The 26,071-nt window shown below is 40.5% G+C and overlaps 1 pseudogene; it reads left to right on the top strand.

Moving 5' to 3' along the window:
• The window catches only part of LOC130037481 (coiled-coil and C2 domain-containing protein 1A-like), a 37,131-nt pseudogene extending 12,955 nt beyond the window's left edge, over positions 1-24,176 (top strand).
• Positions 24,177-26,071: the final 1,895 nt, after the last annotated feature.

The raw sequence follows: 26,071 nt of genomic DNA, 5'->3' as shown, positions 1-26,071 counted from the left end.
GAAGACTAGACACCAATAAATACAGCTACAATTAGTGTACATTATTAAGCCATCTCAAAAGTCTATTCATGAGTCAAATGCTTTCTTTAAGACCCCAAGACCTTAAACACGAATGTTGCCCCAATATGGCATATGTAATTCATTGAAAAGTACAAAAACCTATTTAATTTAAGAAACTCCCAAAGAAAACTTTTTTTCAGATGATAAATGTTGATGCATTTTTGAAACGCCTACTGTGATATTTTTTCAAAACTACTTTAGCCACATTATCTTGTTATTGGATATCTTATACTGATAACCTGAGTTCCTTCATTATGAAAAATGTATTGATATTGGATTTGTAATGTTGACCTGACCCTTGAAATGAGAGCTTTATGACCTTAGACTGGGAAAGTTAGCTTCATTCTCATAAACTGTGTTAGATACTTTAATCTCCTCTGGGTCAGCTGTGTTCTTTTTAATAAAAGTATAGCACCAGCAGACATCTTCTATACAGGGCCATAGAGCAAATATTTTGTTGCTGTTTTGTCTCTGTCATAGATACTCAAGTCTGTCACTGTACTTCAAGAGCAGTAGACAATATACAAAGAAGCTGCCATGCTCTGTTTCAATAAGGTTTTTTAAACAAAGAAAAGTTATGGCCCATATTTCACCTATTGACCAGAATTTGTTGATTAAGAATCAGTTTTAAATAAATAAATAAATAAATATGATATTATTTGATCACTTGGTCACTTGACATCCTGTTACTCATTGATTTACTCAAGCAGGCGCCAGTAATGTCTCCACTCATCCCGGTCATGTGCTAATGTAGCCCAATGGTGTCTGCTTACTCTAGGAACACAAAGAGCCTCAAACTGATCATTCAGCATCTTGACGAAGAAGCCTGACTATCTCATAGGTGAGTGGCTACATGATCTTTTGACATCCCGTGGAATCCAGTTGGTAATGGCTCTAGTCCAGCGGTCATCTCCAAATCTCATTGCATGTCTAGCCCATCTGATTTTCGATGCCTTGGCAAATGAGACAGTGTCCCTTATTCTTGACCGTCGACTGAAGTCCAAAATCCAGATTCGTTCTCTGATTTGAGTGAAGCATGATACTCCAAGCATAGCTCTTTTGATTACTCTTTGGGAGACCTGAATAACGTTCTCATCCTGTTTTCATAGGGCCCAGGTCTCTGAGGCGTATGTTAATACAGGAAGAACGGTGGAATCGAAGAGATGTGCCTGGAGCCAGAGGTTCTTCATCCTCTTAGCTATTTTTTTGACACGCTTGAAGGCATTCGAAACTGCTCTCTTCCTCCTGCACAACTCAGGTGCCAGGTGATTCATCATGTGAACTTCTCGACCTAGGCACACATAACTGTTGCATTCAGAGATATTTGTCCCGTTGAGAGTGAGTGGAGCATCAGGAATGAGACTGTTTTTCATAAACATTGTCTTTGTGAGATTCAGCTGTAGTCTAACCTTTCCACACTCACGGTCAAAGTTGGCCAGCATTTGTGCTGTTTGGCTGATGTTTGGTGTTATAAGAATGATGTCATCAGCGAAGCGTAGGTGGTGTAGTTGCTGACCGTCTATCTTCACTCCCATTTCTTCCCATTCCAGTCATCACATGATGTTCTCAAGGGTGGCACTGACGAGTTTGGGTGAAGTGGTACCACCATTCCTAACCCCTAACTTGACATCAATGATCACCTCCCTGTAGAATGGTGAGATCCTGGTAGTGAATCTGCAATATAGCTCACAGAGGTTCCTGATGTACTGACTTTGAATGCCCTGTTTGGCTAGGGCCTCGATGAACACTTCAGTCTCAACAAAATTAAAGGCCTTCTTTAAATCAATGAACGTTAGACAGTGTGGCATCTTGAACTCCCAAGAAATCTCAATGAGCTTGGTTATCATGTGGATATGGTTGATCGTGCTGAATCCTTTGCAGAACCCAGCTTGCTCACATGGGTGTCCTTCATCTAGTGTTCTGCCAATCCTACTCAGGATGACTCGAGTGAATAGCTTGTAGATGACAGACAATAGGCAGATCGGGCTATAGTTGCCAATGTCATGGATATCTCCCTTCTTGTACAGTAGTACAGTTCTGCGGGTTTTCCATTGGGATGGAGCCTTGGATTCAGGTAGGTAGAGTGTGAAATGCCGAGCCAGTATATTGATGAGTACTGATGGCAAGTTCTTCAGATGTTCAATCTGAACTTGTCTGGGCCGGGTGCTATTCACTTCTTTACCGATGAAATGGCATGTCAGATTTCGGAAGGGAGAACTTTGGGAACGACCTATCCATCCTGCAGAATTTGGTATGTGGGCAGGTGGACATGGTTATCAAAGAGATCAGAGTAGAAGCCATGGATAGTCTTCTCCATTGCCCTTCTGGAAAATGTGATAGATCCATCAGGACGTCGGAGAGCAGTCATCTTGGTTTTGTAGTTGGCGAAGTACAGGTGGGCTTTGTGAATGCTTTTTCCCGCTTCTGCTGCATCTGCCAGCACTGCTGCTCTTCTCTCTTTGAGGTCTTCCTATATCACTTCTCTGCACTGCTTTAAGAGCTCGGACATTTACTTGCAGTTGCCTGACGCTTACGCCAAGCCACATTGGCAAATGAGCTTGAGAGTTTTCGAAGACAGGTGTCTTTTTGTGTCTATCTCTCTCTTGTTGTTCTTTGCACAATCATGGAGGTGCTAAACCAGTCTATCGTATTCCTTGTCAATGTTGTCAACGATGGCATCTTCCCATGTTGCAGCAATAGTGCCAAAGAGCTCCCAGTTGTTGGTCGTTCCCTTTTCTCTCTGCTCTGTAGTATTTAAAATTATAATTACTCCAATGGGGTTATGAGGTAAAATGAGATTAAGGGAACAATAGTCAAACTTTATCAAGAATATATAGGAACAGATAAGAATTCATAGAAGCATGATCACAGTTGAACATTTTAAATGGTAAATCAATGCACATATCACATAATCATTGTGGGACTGTAATGTGTGAAGACCTAAAATTTTGCTTGGATAAACTTTGGAACTATTGTTCTTTGGGTGTCACTGAGAAGTGCTATAAATAGGGTTATATGAGACCAATTAGAAAGTTGTATCATTTGATGTAAAATAATGTGGCAGCTCATATTACACATATTGACCCGGTAGTTGGTACATGCTTGAGGCATGTGTGTGAGTTTTATTTCTGTATATCTTGGACAAAGAACCTCCAGCTACGAGCACATCTCTTTGATTCCACTGTTCTTCCTGCATTAACATATGCCTCAGAGACCTGGACCCTACGAAAATGGGATGAGAACGCTATTTGGGTATCTCAAAGAGGAATCGAAAGAACTATGCTTGGAATATCACGATTCACTCAAATGAGAGATAGAATCCGGAGTTCTGATCTTCGTCAACGCTCAAGAATCAGGGACGCTGTCTCATTTGCCAAGACATCAAAAATCAGATGGGCTGAACACATAATGAGGTTTACAGACAACCGCTGGACTAGAGCCATTACTGATTGGATTCCATGGGACATCAAAAGATCACGTGGATGCCCACCTACAAGATGGTCAGACTTCTTCGTCAAGACCCTAAATGATCGGTTTGAAGCTCTGTATGTTCCTAAAACGAACAGATACCATTGGGCTACGCTAGCACGCAACCGGGATGAATGGAGACGTTACTGGCACCCACTCGAATAAATCGATGAATAACGGGGATTAAGTAATTAAGTGATGTCTTGGTTCATTTGGAAATAGTTATATGCATTTATCTAGAACTTCTTGTGGATAAAATTAGACAAGCAAATAAAAAATGTTTGCTGTGTTCAAATATTTACCTAATATGTCTGTCTTATTGAAAAAATTAAAGATTTCAGAACAAATGTTATAGTAGAGGTGTTAACTTACAGATGTCTCAATGTCAATAACACATTGCACCATAATGTGCACAATTATTTTTCTTTGTGCAAAAAAAAAATATTTCTTTCCTCATAAAGCTCTTTGATACCTTTTGAGGAAACTACACAAGTGCTTCAAACTGAAAATTTTATACTATTTCAAATACCCTTTCTTATTCACTAATTCCATAGGCATAAATTACTGTCAATGCTATTTCTAAATGGGTTTCAAATTCATCCTTTCTTTTTCATTTTAGAAAATTTTTAGAAATATAAAATCTGGGTATTTGACCGTTGTATAATTGAATGTTATTTGATCATTGTATAATTGAAACCCAAGGGATGGGTATTTGATCATTGTATAATTGAAACCCAAGCACAAAACTTTGTAAGTCTACAGCTGTACCTCATGGTGTCTCACTAATAAAAATTTAAAAAAGAAATATAAAATATGGCCTAGAATCTTATAAGAGTTCCCTATCTGATTTTCTTGTCTCCATTAACCATTTCCTAAGCCCATCTCTGTAGAACCATTGTAGAACCATCTTTCTCAAAACAAGACTTTCTACAGGTCAGATGCTTTACTCTGCTACACTGTCTGCATGATTTGAAATAACTTTCATAAAACCTTCATCTTTCACAGCTTTCTCATCTAGAAAATGAGAACGTTAAATGTCATAGAATTGTCATAAGGAAAGAAATATATAAAATACTATGGAAAGTGTGCAGTGAATCTTATGTGCTCAGTGAATGAGTTTTGATCAATGTGATTTTTACAGTTACCAGTATCACTGCTATCATACTCTTTGATGAATCATCATATTATCATCATTCTAGAGTTGCTTCACTAAAGATGAAAGGCTATACTTTTACTGTTTAAGCTATTTGCTTGAATCTAATGCAATATAGGTAATACTGCATCCAAGGCTACATCAAAAGAGATACTCAGTCTTATTACAGCATCTATGGTAGATAAAACAGTATAATAACATCACTGTCACTGTTCTCCCATTGTTCATCGATTTTGCTTGAGCTGGCCCAGGTAACATTTCCATTGTGACAATTGTTTCTGTGTTTGGCATATCGAATACATCACAGGGAGCTTGCTAGGCTTTGCCCTGAGGATGAGATACTCTAGGCTTGCCAGGTTCTCCGAGAGGGGCAGAGGAATCGAACTAGGGTCAGCCATGTTGGCTGTGTGCAAGGAAAATGTCCTACCTGCTGTGCTATCGCTCCTACCCTATAATTGCATCACACTTCTCAAGCTTCTCCCCAGATACCCTGAGACTCACCTCCACATTCAAACCCCCCACATTCAAATCTGCCAGAGGGTCCTACTCTAGGAAGACCTATTTTTGAAACCAAAAAAAAAAAGATATTTTTTGCTTTCATGGTTCCTATTTCCTTTGATGCTGGTGATAAACAGATGAGTCTGATAAAATCATGTCAATGATTCTTCATTGTTCTAAGTGTTCATGCCATTCTCACTTCACCTAGATGATGAGATGGATACTAATATTATTCTCATTTACAGAAGAGAAAAATAAGGGAAAAATATTAATGATTTTGCTCAAGGTTGTAGGGTGGTTGTAGAGAAGTTGGGATTCTAGTTCAGGCAGAACTGCATACAAAATGACGCTATTTCTCGTACAAAAAATCAAGACTCAGAGAGGTTAATTTACGTGGCAAAGGTCACACTGATGGCCATTGAGCAGGCAGGAATCAGAGTCCTTTTCTGTGTATAGCCAATATCCTTTGCCTACTTTAATTAACAAAAGTCTTCCTAGCAGGCCCTGAATGGATAGTGTTTTCAACTGGTTCTGTGAAGAAACAGGTCCAGAAAAAGAACTTCATTATAGATGCCTCGCTGCATCCCACAATCCCATGCAGAGATGGAAATAACCCAGGGGAATAAAATAAAGGAACTTACCCAGAATCTGAAGCTACCCCATACTTTCACCAAGATGTTTTCCAAACTATGTGAAATGGAGTAAAAAAGTAGCAAGAAAAACAGGACATTTTTTGCTTTTCATGATTCCAATTCTTGATCCTAACAGAATGCTGCTTTGTAATGAATTTATTGTTCTTCAATAAAAGTATGAGTTATGAGAACATGCCAAATCTTTCAGAATTCTCTGGGCTAAATCTCTAGTCATATTTGTAAAAATAATCTGTTCAGAGTCAGCATGCATTGCAGTGGGCACCTGGTTTGAAATCAGAGTTCTGGACTTCCTTAACTGTGTGAATTTAGGCAAATCCCTTAACAAATCTAAGCCTGAATTTCACCAAGGGATGTAAGTAACAGTACTGCTCATGTCAAGATGTTCAATCTTTGGATCCTAAGGAGAACACAGCAATGGAAAGATTTTGCAGCTATAAACTACTAGTGGTTGATAGTTACAAAATCAAGATACTAGTAACATGACAACATTGAGCATATTGTGTGTTTTTCTTTTCATTCTGACAATAATAATTCAGGTAACAAGTATTTGTGAACTGTGCATGATGTGCTGTCTGTATCCTTATCACCAAGAATTTAGTATGAACAAGAAAAACAAAATATCCTTCTATAATTCTAAATATCAACAAAATAAGTAAATATTTAGTGTGTTAGAGGATAGCTGTTCTAGATGACTTGTTAAAGAAACTTTGGTACATCTACACAATGGAATACTATGCAGTTTTTAGAAAAGTAAGTAAGTAAAGTAAAGGCCCTCCCGTTGATCATCGATTTGCTCGAGCAGGCCCAGTAACGTCTCCATTGGAGACTTTGTTGTTACTGTGTTTGGCATATCGAATACGTCACGGGGAGCTTGCCAGGCTCTGCCATGTGGGCGAGATACTCTCGGTAGCTTGCCGGGCTCTCTGAGAGGGGCGGAGGAATCGAACTCGGGTCTGCCATGTTGGCTGCGTGCAAGGCAGACGCCCTACCCGCTGTGCTATCGATTCGTAAATCTTACAAACGGGGTTTGTAAGTCATGAAATTTGCATATAAGTGGATAAACATGGAGAATATCATGCTAAGTGAAATGAGTCAGAAAGAGAGGGACAGACATGGAAAGATTGCACTCATTTGTGGAATATAAAGTAACAGAATTGGAGACTAACATCCAAGGATAGTAGAGATAAGGATGAGGATTGCTCCATGGTTTGGAAGTCAGTTTCACATGCTGAGGGGACAGGCAGCTCAGATAGAGAAGGGACCATTAAGTAAAGGACTTGGAGGGCCCGCTCAGGATGGAAGATGTGTGCTGAAAGTAGACTATAGATCGAACATGATGGTCACTTAATACCTGTATTGCAAACCACAACACCCAAAAGGAGAGAGAGAGAGCAAAAGGGAATGCGCCTGCCACAGAGGCGGGGTAGGGGGGGAGGGGAAGGGCAGGGGGGAGAGGGAATGAGGTGGTAGTGGGAGGGATACTGGGATCACTGGTGGTAGAGATTGGGCACTGGTGGAGGGAGGGGTACTTGATCATTGCATTACTGACATGTAAGCACAAAAGTTTGTAAGTCTGTTACTGTACCTCATGGTGATACATTTAAAATAAATAAATAAATCACTGTCACCGTTACTGTCCCTTCTGTTGTTCATCGATTTGCTTGAGAAGGCCCATTAATGTCTCCATTGTGACACTTGTTACTGTATTTGGCATATCAAATATTTCATGGATAGCTTGCCAGATTTTGCTATGCAGGTGAGATACTCTTGATAGCTTGCCAGGCTCTCCTAGAGGGGTGGAGGAATCCAATGCGGGTCAGCCAAGTAGGCTGGATGCAAGGCAAATGCCCTACCCGCTGTGCTATCGCTCCAGCCAAATAAATAAATAAATAAATAAATAAATAAAATAGAGAATAGCTGTTCTAAGAGGAAAAATAGAACAAGAAAGGACAGAAGGATGTTACAGAAAAGACTTGCACTTACAGATACACTGGCCAGGAATACTTCACTGAGGTGAGTTTGGATAGAATTGAAGAAGTGAGAACGCAGGTCACAGAAGAAATAAATTCGAACTTACATGACCTTCTGGAGTTCCAATTTAGTAAGCACTGTGTTGGTAACCAGCCCAATCTCACTACACCCTCTAGTGTTCCATGACTATGACCCTGTAGAACAAACAGAGCAGGCTCCAGTTCAGCCAACACAAAAACAACCTTATTTGGCACCAGTTCTGAACATATTGTAGTAAGTAACTGCAATTGAACTGCTTCTCATATCTGGAACTTCAATTCAATAAACCTAAAAAAAAGAGAAAGAGCTCCAAAAGCTTGCATGCAACTGTTGGTTTGAGACAGCCATATGTAAAGCCTACTGCCATGCAGACTCTTGACCACCTAGTAATTCTGTAACCCCGAGGGCACACTCACCAAGCAAAGGCACAAGTCTCCTCAGTTACACTGGGAGACCAAACTTTCTAGCAGGCTGCTTCTGAGAATTAAAAAGTCAGCTGTGTCCCAGAACTGTAGAAACACGTATAGTCAGAAAGCTCGTGAGCATCAGGGATCTAGGAGGATATAAGCAACATCCCCAGACACAAAGAACTGTGAGCAGATTAATAGCAACCCTAGAAATAACTGACCTGAGACTGCATCTGGACCACATGACAGTCAATTGTAATTTGAACACTTGCAACTCCTAGAACTATGCACAAAATACTTTTATTTTTCACAATGAGAGCAGAGGCAAATTTCAGATCAGAAATGAATTCTCTGGCAATATATTTGACTTGAGTTGATGTAACAAATGCCAGATCTCTGTTGCTATACTCCTAATAGTCCCTTCCCTCCATCAAATAATGATGGAATTGAATATCTCAGCTGGCCTAGGATGTGTCTCTGAAGCGCAGAAATGAGAAAGAGATTCGAACAGCAATGTAAGACCTAATATCCAACCCCATGCATGTTGATCCAGGGATCTCTAGCAACAAGATAAACTCATATTTTTCTATATCTCTATACAGTGGGAAGCTATTTCTTCTCTACTGGGAATTTTCCTGATAATACACTGACATGTAAGGTGTGATTAAGTTTCTTTATATGGAGGCTTAGGCAGGTATAGGTGTGGATAGCATCAAGAAAATGATATGAAAGTGAAGAATTTGTTATACTCACATGGCCTAGAAGAGAGAGGTACAGACCAACAGACAGAAGTTCATCTTGAGGGAGTACCAGTAGGAGTGAGCTCTACTTCAATGGTAAGGAGGGAAGGGAATATTCATGGACATGCACCTTTATTGGGTGGGGCACCCAGCAGAAGGTGTGTGATTTCACAGTGTTTAAATACCATTAGGTAAGTGACAGTATAGGGCAAAGGGGAAAACCATGGTAAGACCAGACATATGGTCCAATACAGGCATGCCTGGTCACCAGGTAAGCTGTTTACAGCCAGAGAAGATATTGCTAAAGCATCAAGTTTAAAAAAGTTATAATTCAATACCCTTAATGGACTAAGTAAAATGCTTTTTCATATATGTAAGTCAGGTATGCGGGACCTGGGGCGTAGATCTTCAAGCCTGCTTAGATTGGGACTGGGGCCTCCTCCACCCAGATCCCCCATCTTCCAGTATGTAGGCATTACACCTACCAACTGCCCCTGGCACCATGTAATCCCATCAACAGCCAAGACCCAGAGACTATAAAACCCTGCTCCCTGAAGACATCTTATTATCTAGTTCTTACTCTGGAGAACCTGGCAGGTTACCAAAAGTATCCTGCCCACATGGCAGAGTCTGGCAAACTCCCTGTGGTGTATTCAATATGCCAAAAGACAGTAACAATAATGGGTTTCATTCTCCTGACCCTGAAAGAGCCTCGAATGTGGCACTTTTTAAAATCTCAGGGCTAGGATGAAGGAGACGTTACTGGGGCCTGCTCAAGGCAATTGATGAACAACAGGATGACAGTGATACAGTGAATATATACAAGCACAAAACCCAACCAGCACCTGGGTCTTTGTGCAAACCAAGTCCAGGTCCCCCTGGCAAACTAAAATTCTCTCTTTAAGAATTCATTTTAGAATTCTCTCTTTAAGAAAATGCATATGAGCAGCCCTGGGTCTCCTCATGGACCACCAGGCATCCAATTTTTATACCTGTTTCCCACCCGTCTCACTTATACTGCTCACTGAATTTTTCCTAATAAATATGTTGTTTATAACTGCTTAAATTAGATATCAGTGGCACACTAAACCTGGGAAGATGAGGTTGCCATTAATATTTAGATTTATCTTAAATAGTTATTTATTTTTACTCTTTTATTTTAGTCTTGGGGCATTTGGGCCATGTATGGTAGTGCTCAGAGGCTACTCTGGGCATTGTGCTCAAAAGTCACTTGGCTATGTTCAGGGAATAATGTATGGTGAGTATAGAATTCAGAGCCCCTGCTTGCAAAGTATATACACCAGACCATTTAGCTATGGCTCAACCCCTGTATATTTTTTCAAATTAAAACTGAATGAACAGTGACCTGTCAGTAACATGAGCAATCTCAGTAAGGTGCTCAACACACATTTTTCTTCCCATTTAATCAGATTTACAAGAGATAGAATTGTAAGATGATGCTGATATTTATAGAAAAGAAACTTGGGGCCCAAAGAGATAACAGAGTATGAAAGTGAAAAGGTCATCACTAATCTGTTTGATTTCCACTCCCTGATCTACCTACAAAGTTCTTCTTAAATATTGCTGCATAACAAATTACCCCAAGTGTTAACTGTAAAACACCAGATGTTAATGATCTCGCTCAACTTCAGAGAATCAGGAACCAGGGAGAACCATTGATGCACAGTTACGGTGAAAGGTCTCTTTTGAAACAGTTATCTAAGAGCTTTACAGGATTAGAAGACCCAAATTCACTCTAAGGATGGAGGTCAAAGGTTTCTCCACATGTAGGTGAGCCCACGAAGTTGCTCATGACCTCACCATTTGTTTCCTCAGAATGAATGATCCCAGAGAGAGAAGGAGACCAAGATAAAAGTAATAGGAGCCGTCCATTTTAGTCTTAGAAGTATGGTGATAATGCCATTAACTTATGCTTTTGGAAATAGAGACAAAACTTACTATGATTTGGGAAGTCATGGTGTAAGCATGTGGCTCCAAAATAACAGAAAATATTGCTACTTAGGATTTCGGACATAATTCACCAGCATCATTTGAAACAATCACTTGAATAGGAAACATTTTCCCCTTTGTTTGAGATCTCCTGATATATCAGCACAAGAAAAGTAGGGGCTGACTTTTCTAGGCATCTACTTACTAAAAAGACAGAGGTGAGATGAGAAATATGACACATACAAAATGAGCCTACATCCTTCACAGTATCTCAGATAACATTGGTTGGGTGGGATATGTGACAGGAACGAACCTCTTTCAGGACACATACACACACAAACTCGCACTCACACAAACAAGCTCATATACACATACACACTTTTGGTAGGGAAAGGTCCTTTGAAGCAGTGCTCAAGGGACCTGAGGTTCCATGCCCAGTGAATCCTGGTGAACCAGTCAGTGATTCTACGTGAGGGCCAGAGGATGTGATGCTGCATGGGCTCTGCAGTGCCAGAAATTGCCAGGGTCACACTTTCAGTGCTCAGGGGTCACGTGTTGTAAAGGATCCAGCTAGGGTCTGGCACACACTTTTCCCAAGGCACCTCTCTGGCTAGACATATTTTATGAAAGGGTGAATGCACACAAGCTTACTTTTTCCAGACTTACTGGACAGAGACTATCCTCCAGATTTAGTGCTGTTTTTCTCCTAACATGGCAGGACATAATCTAGCTCAGAAATGAAGAAAACCCGATGGGGAAAGAAAGGAATAAATGAACCATAAATGCTGGAATTATTCCACAGCACCAACAAATGATAAACTCCCGCTGTTCTTTGCATAGATCTGTAACCACAATTACACTTGTCCTTTTTAAAAATAGCAGTTGGAGATGAGAGTATTTCTCAGATAGTAGAGTGTCATAATCATTTTTAAACATGAATAAGCTATATAGATGAAGCCTGTGGGGACTTAAAACATTAAACAAGAGAGACTCAATACCAAGGAAAGGGAAGGGGTAAATTTCCAAAATGGGTTGTTCATTCACTCATTCTTTTTGCCAGCATTTAGGTAGTTTAACAGCTACTAAGCATTTGTGGGCATATTAAAATATATTAAAGCATAAGTCCTGCATTTTAGAATTTCAATGTTTTTATTGATTCTGACAGATGGATTTGACAGGTATCTAAGTTTTTTCAGCTGTAAAATAGAAATAATCGTAGGGAATACCTTTTCTTGCTATCATGAAAATCAGGTGTCATTATCGATAAAGCTCTCAAAACAGTTCTTAGCACAAATAAACTATCTCAAAGGATCTGTCGTTTCTATGTCCAGAGAGTGAAATTTTCTGTATGAATGCCTCTTCTTATATTTCGAATCTTGGGGATTAAAATGAAGGCCCAAGATAAAGGAAGTCCAAGGTGTTGGTTTTGAGAGGGTTTGAGAGTCGAGCTAGTCACCTTAGTTCACACACTGTGGAATGAGGATTTGTCAACATTTTGGAAGAAGCAGCAACAAGAACCAGAACTTCAGTTTCTTCAAGGGCTTAAAAGGCTTAAAAGTCCTACAGTGAAATCCATTTTCCTGACAAATGCATGGAAGTTCTGGTTTTAATGATAGCATCCCAGACGAGCAGGGTGTTTGTACCTAAACTGGGTAGAAATAGCAAAAACAAACAGACAAACAAAATATTATACTGTCTTCATCATTTATTTTTTCTTTCCTACTCTTTCCCTATTAGTAGCCCAGGGACCGACCCCATTAGAAAAACTGAGGCTGAAATCTATGTACGACACTATTACAATGTAAATGCTCTAAAAAGCATGGAATAAAAAAGTGTAATTTTCAGCAAAAGAAATCAAACTGGTTTTGTTGTAATATTTTTTTCTCCAGCATGACTCTATGCTATGCACATCACTCAATGTAATTTAGTTCCCAAATAGACTCCTGGGGAATCCATAATCCTAACATGACTGAGTAGATATTCAGACCAACTCATAACTTGCTCAGTGTGGTGATTAAACAACATTAAGCAAGTTATTAGAAGAACTGAGTTTTGAGTCTAGATCTATATGAATGTAAGAAATGATTACTAGTTCTGCAGTGGTGTATTAAGATAAAGGAATTACAAATTTCAAAGTGCAGAGGGAAAACCAGTTTGGACTCCTCCATAGTGTGGTATTTGATTTGAGTATTAAAGATGGAAAGACTTTTATATGTGGGAAAGACAGCAGGTCTAGACCAGCATTTCTCATCCAGAACTGTATGGCCCTCTGTAGGTTTCCAGGATATTCCAAGTGGGTCACTGTTACTGTCACTGTCCTCCCATTGTTTATTGATTTGCTCAAGCGGGCCCAGTACAGGGGAGAAAATCACATAAATGTAGGACATAACATAAGACTAGTGCATCAATCAGTGGAATTGGGGTAACAGGAGGGAAACAACATTAAAAGAGAGCCACCATCAGAAAACGTTTAAGAACCACTGCTTTAGAGCAAGAAGTGCCAAAGGTTGTAATATGAAAATAATGAACCATCTAGAAAAATAGGAAAATGTCTGTTATGACAAGCGCATAGGAATAGAATGAGAGATAAAGCTGAATAGACACAAGTTCGATGAAAATCATCTATTCTCTCAAACTGATGGAAATGCAAGACCGTATTTAGAAGGAAGTAGTAGGAATGGAGGATTAAAAGAGTGGCTAAGCCCTATGCTGCGCCATACACTGCCAATAGTGTATCCTACTCGGTGAAAACGGAAGGCAAAGCTAGGTGAGCAGGTGTCAGCAACTCACTCTAGAGGACAGATGACCAACGGGAAGGCAGGGTGCCAGGTCTTCCCCACAGATATTACAAAGGAGAACAAGATGGTGGTTAACAAGGCTGGAAGGGAGGTGGGAACAGAAATTGACCTTGAGAGGCATTGGTAAGTAGCATGGATTATGGGGGTTGGCACATTCCAAGCTTCAGCTAATAGATAAGTTTATCATCTTTTTTTTCCTTTTTTTATTAGTGAAACACCATGAGGTACAGTTATAGGCTTACAAATTTTGTGCTTGGGTTTCAGTTATACAATGATCAAGTGCCCATCCCTTCACCAGTGCCCATCATCCATCACCACGGGTCCCAGCATCCCCCCCACCCCCCATCCCCCCTGTCCCATCTTGCCTCTGTGGCAGGGTATTCCCCCTTGTTCTCTCTCTCTTCTTTTGGGTACTGTGTTTTGCAAGAGAGGCATTGAGTGGCAATCATGTTTGGTCTATAGACTACTTTTAGCATGCTTCTCCCACCCTGGGGGTGTTCTCACAACACCCTTCATTTGGTGCTCTCTTCTCTATCTGAGCTTCCTTTTCACCTAGAACATGTGACTGGCCTTCCACTCATGGAGCAAAATTCCTGGTACTAATCTCAGCCATTCCAGGGTGTTAGTCTCCCTTTTTGTTGCTTTATGTTCCCCAGATGAATGCAATATTTCTGTGTCTATCCGGCTCTTTCTGACTCATTTCGCTTAACATGATACTTTCCATGTAGTACCACTTGTATGTAAATTTCATAACTTCATCTTTTCTAACAGCTACATAGTACTCCATTGTGTAGATGTACCAAAGTTTCTTTAACCAGTCATCTGCTCTTGGGCACTCAGGTTTTTTCCAGATTCTGGCTATTGTAAAGAGTGCTGCAATGAACAAACAATTGCAGATGTCACTTCGACTATACCTTTTTGCCTCTCTGGGATATATTCCCAGGAGTGCTATATCTGAGTCAAATGGCAGATCAAATTCTAATTTTTTGAGAGTCGTCCATACTGTTTTCCAAAAGGGTTGGACCAGCCTGCATTCCCAACAGCAGTGAAGGAGGGTCCCTTTCTCGCCACATCCGCGCCAGCAATGGTTGCTTTTGTTCTTGTGGATGTGGGCCAGTCTCTGTGGTGTGAAATGATATCTCATTGTGGTTTTGATCTGCATCTCTCTGATGATTAGTGATGTAGAGCATTTTCTCATGTGCCTTTTTGCCATTCGAATTTCTTCTTTGCGAAAGTTTCTGTTCATTTCCTCACCCCATTTTTTGATGGGGTTGGGTGATTTCTTCTTGTGGAGTTTAACCAGTACCTTGTATATCCTTGATATCAACCCCTTGTCAGATGTGTACTTGTTGAATATCCTTTCCCATTCTGAAGGCTGTCTTTGTATTTTGGTCACTGTTTCTTTTGAGGTGCAGAAGCTTCTTAGTTTAAGATAGTCCCATTTGTCTATCTCTGTTTTCACTTGCTCGGCCAGTGGCGTGACATCTTTGAAGATACCGTTAGCTTCAATATCATGGAGAGTTTTGCCGATTTTGTCTTCAATAAACATTATGGATTCTGGTCTGATGTTGAGGTCATAAATCCATTTTGATCTTACTTTTGTGCATGGTGTTAGGCAGAGATCTGAGCCCACTTTTTTGCATGTAGCCGTCCAATTTTGCCAGCACAGTTTATTGAAGAGGCTTTCCCTGCTCCATTTCACTTTTCTTGCCCCCTTATCAAAGATTAGATGATTATATGTTTGGGAGGAAATGTCAGTATATTCAACTCTGCTCCATTGGTCTGCAGCTCTGCTTTTGTTCCAGTACCATGCTGTTTTAATTATTACTGCCTTGTAGTAGAGTTTGAAGTTAGTGAGGTTGATTCCTCCCATTTTCTTTTTCCCAAGAATTGCTTTAGCTATTTGTGGGGGCTTATTGTTCCATATAAATTTCAGGAGTGTTTGCTCCATTTCTTTGAAGAATGTCATGGGTATCCTTATAGGGATTGCATTGAATTTGTACAGTGCTTTGGGAAGTATTGCCATTTTGATGATGTTGATTCTCCCCATCCACAAACAGGGGATATTTTTCCATTTCCTCGTGTCCTCTTTTATTTTCTGAAGTAGTGTTTTGTAATTTTCTTTGTACAGTTCCTTTACTTCCTTAGTTAAGCTGATTCCTAGACACTTGGTTTTCTGGGGCACAATTGTGAATGGGATTGTTTTCTTGATGTCACTTTCTTCTCTTTCACGATTTGCATATAGGAATGCCATGGATTTTTGGATGTTGATTTTATAGCCTGCCACTTTACTATACAAGCCTATTGTTTCTAGGAGTTTCTTGGTAGAGGTTTTAGGGTTCTCTAAGTATAGTATCATGTCATCTGCGAACAGTGAGAGCTTAATTTCTTCTTTCCCTATCTGGATGCCCTTAATATCTTTTTCTTGCCTAATCGCTATTGCAAGTACTTCCAGTACTATATTGAACAGTAGTGGAGAGAGTGGGCATCCTTGTCTCATCCCTAACCTTAGGGGGAAGGGTCTCAATTTTTTCCCATTGAGGATGATGTTTGCTGTGGGTTTGTGGTAGATGGCTTTAACTATATTGAGGAAAGTCCCCTCTATCCCCATTTTGGCAAGGGTTTTCATCATGAATGGGTGCTGGATCTTGTCAAAAGCTTTCTCTGCGTCTATTGATATGATCATATGATTTTTATCTTTTCTTTTGTTGATATGATGGATTATGTTGATTGATTTCCGAATGTTGAACCATCCTTGCATCCCTGGGATGAACACCACTTGGTCATGATGTATGATCTTTTTGATGAGTTGTTGTATTCTATTGGCTAGTATTTTGTTGAGAATCTTCGCATCCGTGTTCATCAGGGATATTGGCCTGTAGTTTTCTTTTCTTGCAGTGTCTTTGTTTCCTTTTCGTATTAGAGAGATATGGGCTTCATAGAAGCTGTTTGGGAGAGTTTCTGTTTTTTCAATTTCCTGGAAAAGCTTGAGAAGAATTGGCAATAGGTCCTCTTTAAATGTTTGGAAAAATTCGCTAGTAAATCCGTCTGGGCCTGGGCTTTTGTTTTTGGGAAGACTTTTGATTACAGTTTCAATTTCCTTGATGTGAATAGGTCTATTCAGGTACTCTATATCTTCTTGATTCAGCTTTGGGAGATGGTAGGAATCCAGGAATTTATCCATTTCTTCCAGGTTCTCGTGTTTCGTGGCATACAGACTTTCAAAGTAGTCTCTGATGACCTCTTGAATTTCTTTAGTTTCTGTTGTGATATCCCCATTCTTATTTCTGATTCGATTTATTAGGGTTCTCTCTCTCTGTTTCTTTGTGAGTGTTGCTAGTGGTTTATCAATCTTATTTATTTTCTTGAAGAACCAGCTCTTGGTTTCATTGATCTTTTGGATTGTTTCTTTGTTTTCCATGTCGTTGATTTCTGCTCTAAGTTTTATGATCTCTTTCCTTCTGCCTGATTTAGGCTCTTTCTGTTGATTCTTTTCTAAGGTCTTGAGCTGTGAGATCAAATTGTTTATGTGCATCGTTTCTATCGACTTAAGATATGCTTGCAGAGCTATAAATTTTCCCCTTAATACAGCTTTCGCTGCATCCCATAAGTTCTGGTAGTTTGTGTCTTCATTCTCATTTGTTTCCAGGTATCTTTTGATTTCATCCTTGACTTCGTTCCTGACCCACTCATTGTTCAGCATCGAGTTGTTTAATTTCCAGGTGTTTGATTTAGTTCTCCATGTCTTTGTGTGATTCACTTCTATCCTCAGTGCATCATGGTCTGAAAAGATGGCTGATACTATTTCTATCTTCTTGATTCTTGTTGAGGTATGTTTTGTGTCCTAGCACATGGTCTATTTTGGAAAATGTTCCGTGCACGCTGGAGAAGAATGTGTATTCTTTCTTTTTGGGGTGTATAGCCCTGTATAAGTCCATAAGCCCTTTCTCTTCTATTACTTCTTTCAAAGCCAATAATTCCTTGCTGGGTTTTGTTCTTGTTGATCTATCCAGAGGTGATAAGGCGATGTTGATGTCTCCAAGTACTATTGTGTTGGTAGTGATGTCCTCCTTAAAATCTGTTAGCAGTTGTTTTAAATATTTAGCTGTTCCCTCATTAGGTGCGTATACATTTAAGAGTGTGGTTTCTTCCTGTTGTACGTATCCCTTGATGAAGAGAAAATAGCCTTCACTGTCCCTTCTAATCTTTTTCAAGGTGAAATTAATGTTGTCGGATACTAGTATGGCCACCCCAGCTTTTTTGAGGGAGTTGTGTGCTTGCAGGATTGTTTTCCATCCTTTGACTTTGAGTCTGTGTTTGCTCTGGCTGTTGAGGTGAGTTTCTTGTAGGCAGCAGAATATTGGGTTCTGTCTCTGTATCCATTTTGCCACTCTGTGTCTCTTAACTGGTGAATTTAGACCGTTGACATTGAGAGAGAGAATGGTTATGGGGTTTTGTGTCATCTTTCTGTGTGGGTGTGTTGTGGTTGTAGGGTTTGTCTTTTCTTATAGTAGCCCCTTTAGGCCTTGGTTTAGGTTTGGTTTTGAGTCTATGAAGTTCCTGAGCTGCTGTTTATCTATAAAATAGTGTACCGTTCCTTCGATTTTGAGGGAGAGTTTAGCTGGATAGAGTATTCTTGGTGAAGCATTCATTTCCGTGAGTTTTTTGACTATATCTCGCCACTGCCTTCGGGCTTGTAGGGTTTCCTCTGATAGGTCTGCTGTGAATCTAAGGGATGCTCCTTTGTATGTGATTTCTTTCTTTGCTCTTGCTGCTTGCAGTATTGTGTCTCTATCAGCAGTATCGATCATTCTAACTATGATATGTCTTGGAGTGTTTTTGTTGGGGTCTCTTTTAGCTGGTACCCTTCGGGCTCCTTGAACCTGAATGGCTGTATTGTGCAGCTCTGGGAAGTTTTCAGCAATGATTTGTTTGACGGTGTTTTTTTCATTGGGATTGTTTCCCTGAGCTTCAGGTAGTCCCATGATTCTACTATTGTTCCTCTTGGAATCATCTGCTAGGACTCTGATTCTCTGTAGAGCCATTTTGAGGTCCCTTGCCACTGTTTGTTGTTGCGTGTTGGCTTGTTGCAGCTGATCTTCCAGCTCACTGATTCTCTCATCAGCTGTGGTCATTCTATTTTTAAGAGAAGAAACTGAGTTTCTCATTTCATCTATGGAATCTTTTAATCGTGACATTTCTGCTCTCATTTCTTCTCGTAATTTGTCGATTTTTTCTGTGGTGTTACTGGCTGTCTGTCTGACTGTTTCATTGAGTTGATTGAACATCTTCATGACTTCATATCTGAATTCTATGTCAGAGAGGTCTCTTAGGTGAGCTGTATTGACGGAATGTTCTAGATTGTTTTCGTTGTTCTCCCCTTGTGGTGGGGATTTTCTTTGTTTCTTCATATTGCTGAGTAGGTTGGGAACTAGATTCCTTGGGGACTAGGTTCCTTAGTATGGGAAAACAACCTGCGGCTGCGTAAGCATTGGCCCGCCGGAAATTAAGCCACGCCCACTTTTGAGGAGGCCACGCCTCTGCAGAACCCTGGGTTTGGGATGAGATGGGCGCCGGGGTCAGAAGTGAAGAGGGCAGGGCAGACGCTCAAAACTGCTTCTTTTCAGGCATCTTGGGGGACACCTGGGGTCCTGCAGGGAAAGATGGAGTTCCCAGGGTCGCGAGTCGGCAGCTGTGCTGACCTGGATTTAAGATGAGATGGGTGCCGCAGTCAGGAGTGAAGAGGGCAGGGCAGACGCTCAAAAACTCGATAAGTTTATCATCTTGCCAGATCTTAATAATGCAGTATCACTTACTAAACCTCATACTATTGTTTATTTACCTAATTTGCCTTCTATAATGAAATAATTTATAAGGAAATGTATTTGCTAACTTATTCGGTAATATAGATATTTATTTGGTAATAATAGTAATATAGCTATTCCTATCAGAAGTAATAGCCTACACAATTTGCTACAAATATAAGATGATAATAAAACAAGTAAAAAATCAACTATCTTGGTAAACTCTCACTAGATACTTTTGCGTGAAAAAGTTCTAAGCCTACTGTCTCATGGCTAAAAATGGAAATCAGTAGGTTTATGTGTATGAAAGCCATAAAGCACATATGGCAAACTTTTCATTTAAAGGATAGGGAAAGGAAAGGAATGGGCTTGCTGCTATGGAATCCAATGTGAGGAAACACTTATCAAGTGTCTAAAAGTATTCTCAAGCTACCAGGAGCAAGAGGCCCACAATTAAGAAAATGCTCTGAGTCTGATGAGATTTTTTTTAATCATTTATAGTTGAGGTAATGTGTTTGCAAGAGTGTCAACATTTTATGGTCCTCATGTGCACAGTTGCCTTAATTTACCACCAATGTGCCCAAGAATCCCCACATATGTCCTAAAGTTACCTCTAGTCCACTCTCCTCTTCTCATCAATCTGGTGTTCTCAGTTTGTACTGGTGAACTCAAACTTTGTTACTAATTAATAGTGGTATCCTTGCTTTATATATATATATATCTGTGATATGAATTATACATTAATATATATTATGTAATATATGCATCATGTATTATATATATGAGAGAGAGAGAAGGGTAGCACTATAGCACTGTCCTCCCTTTGTTTATTGATTTCTTCGAGCTGGCATCAGTTAAATCTCCACTGTGACTTGTTGTTACTGTTTTTGGCATATCGAATATGCCATGGGGAGCTTGCCAGACTCTGCCTGGTGGGCAGGATACTCTTGGTAGCTTGCCGGGCTCTCCGAGAGGGACAGAGGAATCGAACCTGAGTTGACTGCATGCAAGGCAAACGCTCTACCCGCTGTGCTATTGCTCCAGCCCAGAGAGAAGGATAGAAGAGGGGAATTCATTGCAAGATGTGGAGGCTATAGCTGAGAACTGGAAGATCAGGTGAAAGGAAACTTGCGAAGTGAGAGGTGTTGATGGTCAGAATGAGAAGTTATATGAGGGTGGGGAGGAGACAAGAAATTGATGGACTATTCAGAAGTGTTTATACTACAAAGCCATCACCAAGGGAGAAAGAGAGTGACAGACTGAGGACAAATCACTATCTTGCTTTCTCCAACCCTCCAAACACTAAAATTAAAAACTGGTTCACAGGGGATTGGGGCAATAGTATAGTCAAATTTTGCAGCCCAATATGGACCTCAAACCCACCAGAAGTGACCCCTATGCACAGAGCCAGGAGTAAGTCCTAAGCACCACTACGTATGGCCCTAAATTAACAACAACAATAACAACAAACTGATTCACAGGAAAATGAAGCACAGGGTGAGAAAGGGTTTCCACGATTCACCCAAAGTATCCCATGTATTCAGGTAGAATGTCTGGAGTCTGGGTCTGGGAGCTCACTCATTTACTTTTTCCAGTTGGTGGCTAAATGGGGTAGCTGAAGTTAGAGGCTGCATGAAAGCATTTGCACATTGATTCATTTCTTAGTGCTGCAGGGGGAACAATTCCCTTGTTGCCAGGCTGCCTTACTTCACAGCTCAGAAATACAACTTCAGCTGCAACAGTAGAATGCCTGACTTCCTGTGGTGGGGTCACTGATCATCTTATCAATTTAATATCTTGGAAATGATGCTATCCATCTTATTATACCTTCTGTAAGTGAAAATAAAAAACTTGCAGTGACAGAAAATAATGTTTAATGAATTAGCTTCCACTAAGATACAAACAACTACAATCAGGTTAATTATCTCAAATTTGGCAACAAATTAACCAAAGAAATAATGACCTTATTTAGAATTTCAGATCTTTGAGGTTTTTCTTTTAAGTGGAAAATAAGTCTTTTCCTTCCTGTCAACCTATCCTAAATCAACAAACACTAAAGTTCCATTGATTAGGGAACAAGAGCTCTATAAATGACACTCCTGATAGTGTCATTGGCAATGCACTTTCCAGTACAAACTTAGAGTCCACAAAGTTCTGAAACATGTTTCCAAGAATGATTTCATCAATTTCAAAGGGAAACTTTATTTGGTAATGCTTTCCATAGAACTAATACTAAAGGTAGTAGGGAGAAAATACATAAAGCCTCTCTTTGAAAAATCACAATGTTGCCCTGTAACTTCATAGTACGCTAGTGTGTGTTCCTGTAGCATGTGTGGCTGGCCTCCAAGCCATGGAGTAAACCTCCTGCTACTTATCTCAGCTATTCCTGGGTGTTAGTCTCCTATTTTGTTACTTTATGTTCCCCAGATGAAAGCAATCTTTCTATGTCTGTCCCTCTCTTTCTGGTCATTTCACTTAGAATGATACTTTCCATGTAATACCACTTGTATGTAAATTTCATGACTTCATCTTTTCTAACAGCTACATAGTACTCCATTGTGTAGATGTACCAAAGTTTCTTTAACCAGCCATCTGTTGGGCACTCAGGTTTTTTTTTTTATCGTTATAGGGATCACATTGAATTTGTACAATGCTTTGGGAAGTATTGCCATTTTGATAATGTTAATTCTCCCAATTCATGAGCAGGGAATATATTTCCATTTTTTCATGTCCTCTTTTGTTTCCTGAAGTAGCATTTTGTAGTTTTCTTTGTACAGGTCTTTTACTTCTTTAGTTATGCTGATTCTTAGGTACTTGATTTTCTGGGGAACAATTGTGAAGGGGATTGTTTTTTTCATGTCACTTTCTTCTCTCTCACTATTTGCATATAGGAAAGTCATGGACTTTTGGGTATTGATTTTATAGCCTGCAACTTTACTATCAAAAGTCTTTCCAAAGACAAAAGTACAGGTCCAGATGGATTCACTAGCGAATTTTCCAAACATTTAAAGAGGACCTATTGCCAGTTCTTTTCAAGCTTTTCCACAAAATTGAAGAAACAGAAACTCTCCCAAACCGTTTCTATGAAGCACATATCTCTCTAATACCAAAAGGAAACAAAGACACCACAAGAAAAGAAAACTACAGGCTGATATCCCTGATGGACACGGATGCAAAGACTCTCAACAAAATACTAGCAAATAGAATTCAACAACACACCAAAAAGATCATACACCATGACCAAGTGGGATTCATCCTGGGTATGCAAGAATGGTTTAACATTCAGAAATCAGCCAGCATAATCCATCATATCAACAAAAGAAAAGATAAAAACCATATGATCATATCAATAGATGCAGAGAAAACATTTGACAAGATTCAGCACCTGTTTATGATGAAAACCCTTGCCAGAATGAGTATAGAGGAAACTTTCCTCAATATAGTTAAAGCCATCTACCACAAGCCTACAGGAAGCATCATCCTTAATGGGGAAAAACTGAGAGCCTACTCTCTCTACTGCTGTTCAGTGTAGTCCTGGAGCTACTTGCAATAGTGGCTAGGCAAGAAAAAGATATTAAGGGCATTCAGGTAGGAAAGGAAAACAAGCTCTCATTATTTGCTGATGATATGATACTATACTTAGAGAACTCAAGTAGAAAGTCTTTGAATCCGATCTTGTTGATTTGAAATTTGATTTAAAACTTTCCTATGTGTTGATTCAATTTTGAGCCTTTCTTACTTAAAAAGCACTGTAGTACTGTCCTGTAGCACTGTCCTCCTGTTCTTCATTGATTTACTCGAGCGGGCACAAGTAACGTCTCCATTGTGAGACTTGTTGTTACTGTTTTTGGCATATCGAATATGCCATGGGGAGCTTGTCAGGCTCTGCCATGAAGGTAGGATACTCTGGGTAGCTTGCTGGGCGCTCTGAGTGAGACAGAGGAACTGAACCCAGGGCAACTGCGTGCAAGGCAAACACCCTCCCTGCTGTGCTATCTCTCTAGCCCCAAATACTGGGCCTCCTGACGGGCCTGTCCCCGGAAGGTCTGATGATCCCTGAGGATGGAGTCAATGATGAGGAACTGGAGGCCGAGTTCTGGACTTTGGTTAGGGGCCAGCCTCAAGCCCTGGAGAAGCTGAAAGGCAAAGGCTCACTGCCCATGGAGGCCATTGAGAAGATGGCCAGTTTGTGCATGTGGTATGAGATTGAGAAGGAGGTCGTGGATGAGGAAATGGAGGTTGATGATAACCTGCTGACTGAGCGCAATGAGGTCCTTGGGGAGGAACAGAAGGCAGTGGAGCCGCAGTCCCCAGGCACCCAGCCAAGCCTCACAGCTCCCATTCCAGCCTGGAGGCCACTCTTTGGGAGAGGCTGGGCCTCTACCAGATGCCGCAGAGAGAGCCAGGCAAACCGGGAACAACACCAAGATACGCAGCTATCGCTGAGGCCTGAAGAGGCTGGAGAAACTGCTGGCCTCTGTGTGGAAGGGCAAGCCCATCCACGAAGAGGACATCCTGCCACCATTGGCAGTGGGAAGGGGACCCGACACACCCCCGCACCTGGGCCACCCGTCTCGGAAACTTGGGTCACCGTGGAGGCACCTCTGCCCACTGTCCCCGCCACATTCTACTTAAAAATGTTTCTAATTAAGTAAGTAAAGTAAAGGCCCTCCCGTTGATCATTGATTTGCTCGAGCAGGCCCAGTAACGTCTCCATTGGAGACTTTGTTGTTACTGTGTTTGGCATATTTAAGATATTCCATTTTTTTAAAAAAAAACTTTTTCTTAACTTCTTTTTATTTATCTATTTTGGGGTCATACCCTGAGAAGCACAGGGGTTACTCCTGGCTCACGAACTCAGGAATTACTCCTGGTGGTGCTTGAGGGACCTTATGAAATGCTGGAATTGAACCCAAGTCAGCTGCACGCCCTACCCGCCATACCCGCTGCGCTATCACTCCAGCCCTAAGATATTTCTTAACTCTGAGATAAGAGGTCAGTACGTGTTGCATATTATGGCCATTCGGAATCTATATGGTCAATGTCAATTGGAAGGTTTATTTCCTTTAACCTTTAGGGGGAGGAATGGTTAAGTATCACTGTTTGCTGTGTGAGAAAATAAAAATTAATTACTTAGGTTCTAGAATATTTCTATACCAGGCTATGGTCTTTGAGCTTAGAAGTAACTTCTTTAGTGTAATATTTTGCTGAAAACCAAGAAAGTTTCTATCTCACCTCCTTGAGGTCAAAATCTAGAGATTTTAGCCTGTAAATGGTCAAATTTAAGCCCTTGATTCATCCACAAGCTTAACTGACAACATGAGCCCTATTATGGTATCTGAATGCTTTCTCCTTTCTCAGAAAATAATTTTTATTTCTTTTTCTGTATAATAAGAAATGGTTACTTGGTGAGAAATGATGAGATTTTCATTGAGTTGGAAGAAAGCTTTGGAGGCATGGGTTTCCTTGCAACCAATCCATGGAAAAAGCACATTTCCCCTTTCTTCAAGGTCCCAGCAATAATATCCAATGAAGCAAATTAGGGTACAAACAGAATAAAGAACAAACCATCAGATACCATGTGAAGTCAGGATAGCCGGGATTTTTGTGCCTGCTGGCAGCTATATTCTTAGCATAAGAATAATAGGTTTCTGCTTAAAGGGCAAATTACCGAGATCTCTATCAGTAATGCAGCTCTGAGACAGTGCAAGAACTATAGTAGTTACATAAAGTGATAGTGAACATAACCAAGATAAATCAAAACCTTTCTGTAGACCATGACGTTGATATAATGCAAAATTTTGGCACCAGAAATATGCATTTTACTCTGATAAAAAAGGTCTCGTCTTTAAATTTGAATCCATAAATGATTGCTAGACTTCTAGTTTTCCTTTTTTATTTTAATTTTTATATTTTAATTTTTTATTAGTGAATCATTGTGGGGTACAGTTACAGACTTACAAACTTTCATGCTTGCATTTCAGTCATACAATGATCGCGAACCCATCGCTCTACCAGTGCCCATTCTCCACCACCAATGATCCCAATATCCCTCCCACCACCCCTACCCACCCCTAACCCCCACCCCCACCCCACCTCTGTGGCAGGACATTCCCTTTTGTTCTTTCTTTCTTTTGGGTGTTGTAGTTTGCACTAGAGGCATTGTAGTTTGCACAAGAGGCATTGTGTTTGATCAATAATCTACATTTGGCTAGAATCTCCCAACCCGAGCTGGTCCTATTTTTCTTAACAATAACATATCAGAGGTATGGTGCTGCCAGCAGGTTAACCTGTACCTGTGGGGTTAGTGCATCAGCAGCCTGATAGCCTTAAGGCTTCCTGTTACCCTAAAATTGCCACTGTGTTTTAAACCCCTGAGCTGCGTGGGACGGGCACAGAGGCCCAGCTCTGGGCAAAAAAGCTGAACGGCTCCAATTTCAAACAGGTACAGCCCGCCTCCAAGGGCCTGGGACCCTTTCTGGGCATGCGCACGTAGATCCAGCCCCTAGACAGCCGGTTTTCAACCCCTG

Source organism: Sorex fumeus, unplaced genomic scaffold, assembly GCF_029834395.1.
Source record: "Sorex fumeus unplaced genomic scaffold, SorFum_2.1 ptg000072l, whole genome shotgun sequence".
Taxonomy (NCBI): domain Eukaryota; kingdom Metazoa; phylum Chordata; class Mammalia; order Eulipotyphla; family Soricidae; genus Sorex; species Sorex fumeus.
Note: the sequence above shows the minus strand (reverse complement) of the source record. Positions and strands in the feature narration are given on the sequence as shown.